This window comes from Diplotaxodon limnothrissa, linkage group LG1, assembly GCF_057381915.1.
Source record: "Diplotaxodon limnothrissa isolate DT_005_m linkage group LG1, D_limnothrissa_male_GT1.1, whole genome shotgun sequence".
Classification (NCBI taxonomy): Eukaryota; Metazoa; Chordata; class Actinopteri; order Cichliformes; family Cichlidae; genus Diplotaxodon; species Diplotaxodon limnothrissa.
In genome coordinates, this window is record NC_140596.1 from 43633299 (window position 1) to 43636057 (window position 2759).

The following is a 2759-nucleotide window of genomic DNA, read 5'->3' on the forward strand; positions in this document are numbered from 1 at the left end:
GAGGAGTTGTGTTGCCAATGGCATTAACTGCACATACAAGGGTGAACCTCTCTCTGCTGATGTCATTGCCCCGACTTGTTTAGTGCCACATTTGCAATCATTCTGTCTGGGGTTTGCACAGTTGTTATGCCAGTCTCATCAATATTCAATATCAGTGCTAACAACTAACCTGATTGGCTACCTCCCTGGACTTTTTGAGGAACAACAACAACAACAACAACAACAACAACAACAACAATAATAATAATGTGCAATAAACACTCACTCATTCTTTTATTTATTTATTAAGTCATTCTTTTTTTGCTCATACCTTTCTTGCACTTTAAGTTACTGTGTTGTGTTGTTACTGTGTTGTGCTCAGTTGTGTTTAGTTGTGCATAGTGCCAACATGGAACAGTTTCCACTTTCGTTGTACTATTGTAGTAGATATGACTGTGCAATGACAATAAAGAGTTATCTTATCTTAAATTACATTAAAACATACCAAAGTAAAGCAATCTCTCTCCTTTCGTCTCAGACATCACTGCCATAAAGCTTCTCTTCTGCCACTTAATATGTGCATCCAGCCGCTACATTACTGCCATCTTGTTGCCGCAGTCGGCTATTGCTGCCAAAAGCTTTTTGTTTTTTTTGTTTTTCTTTGGGAGCAACATCTGATATATGTGTGTTATTTTTCTTTTGAAAGCTATTTCAATGTCATTGCAATGGTGTTATGTCTCTGTCTCTGAGGGCGTGTCCATCATGTAACAATGACTGGAGCTGGCCAGCAACTTTTTTCTGATAAAGTTAGGGTTCTTGCACATGCACGCTGTCTTTGACAGGAAACTAAGGGGAAACCAGTGTGAGGCAAACAGGAGCTGGTCGTTTTTTGTTACTGCTCTGAGATCAGTTACAATTTGCACTTCCTATGGAAACACAGCTAGCATTAGCAAATAAATGAGCTCCAGTGATTTAGCATCCTAACAAATGAGCTTCCTCTTGCCTACCACTTTGGCCAACATGTGTGATGTATAGAAGATTGATTATTTGATCAATTTGATATAATTGATCATTTTAATATAATTTTTGAAAACTCAAGATGTAGACCTGTGTTTCTGAGGTCATGAACAACTTCTATTTCCAGTAGTATATGGCTAGTCAACGCAAATGTGATTTATAAAATATGATGATGGACATTAAACATTGTAAATGTCCATTGTAAATGAGCTCAGTCTTAAACACATGCAAGAGTAATTTTAATTAGTACTGATCGGGGGCGTGGGGGGGCGGACTGGCCCTTTCAGCCCCTCTGCCACATGTCTTACTCTCTCTCTCTCTCTCCCTCCATCTTCCTGTCACTCTTCACTGCTCTGTCCAATACAGCCCCCCAAAAAAGGCCAACAAATATTTTAATAATGGTGGGGAACATTTTTCTGCAGAATAATCATTTTAGGTAAGTGGGTGACTGTAGCTCAGGAGGTAAAGCAGGTAATTTACTGCTCGGAAGGTTAGTGGTTCTATCAGGGCTGGACTGGGACAAAAAAATCGGCCCGGGCATTTTGACTACAGACCGGCCCACCAGGTATTATAGGAAAAGCCGTAAAGCCTGTGAATGAAAACGAACCCTGTTGTGACAGTGATGTACACTGTCTTGTTGGTATATATGTATCAATCTAATAAACTTAAACCTACACCATCACTTACATCATCAGACATTTTTAAATGAGAATAAGAAAGTGCACTACCTGCGACTACCGCTGGTTTCCTCTTTCCAGCGCAAAGAGGGCACTAAACAAACACGAGAGACGGGACTTGCGACAGAAAAGCCGATCAGCTGATCATTGATCAGTTTCATGATTGAAGTAGCAACAGGAGAGGGAGGGGGAGAGAATGAGAGAAGAAGAGGCAGCTGTGCAGTGTAAAGACACAGAATAACTCCAGCTTTGTGATTGGTTTTCATTCTAGCTGAAGTACAGGACAAATCGTGTTTCTTTTCACCTCAATATTCTTTTCACCTCAATATTGAAGTTCAACCTCCTCGGCTGTAATTGGTCCAGCCCAGAGTTGATCATGACCAATTGGCCAATCCACCACCTTTCATTGTTTATACCACAGGTGTCGAACTCCAGGCCTCGAGGTTTTAGATGTGTCCTTGATCCAACACAGCTGATTTAAATGGCTAAATGACCTCCTCAACATGTCTTGAAGTTCTCCAGAAGCCGTCATTCAGGTATGTTGACCCACGGTGATATCTAAAACCTGCAGGACACCGGCCCTCGAGGCCTGGAGTTCGACACCCCTGGTTTATACCATTACAACAGAAAAAAACAAAAAAAACATCGACCCATAAAAATGGAAAATTGCCATTGGGCACCGGGCAAATGGCCGGTATGCCTGACGGCCTGTCCAGCTGTGGGTTCCATCCGTGTATCTTCCAGTCTGCATGCCAATTAATCCTTGGGCAAGATACTAACCCCAGGTTGCTCTCCAATGCATCCATTAGCGTTTTATTGTTAACTAGAAAGCACTGAAAAGCATAGAAGAAAGGGAATGCGGTGTTGTATACAGCGCTCTGAGTACTCTGGAGAGTAGAAAGGGGCTATTCAAGAATCAGTCCATTTGCCATCTATAAGGTTCCAATAATACAGTTTTATGTATCATCATCATTATCAAGCCTGTAGACTCCTGGTGGACATAGAGCTGCAACAACACCACGCCAACGGACTCTGTTCTGAGCCGTTTTCTTCAGCTGGGTCCACGTCATTCTGGCGGCCTTTACT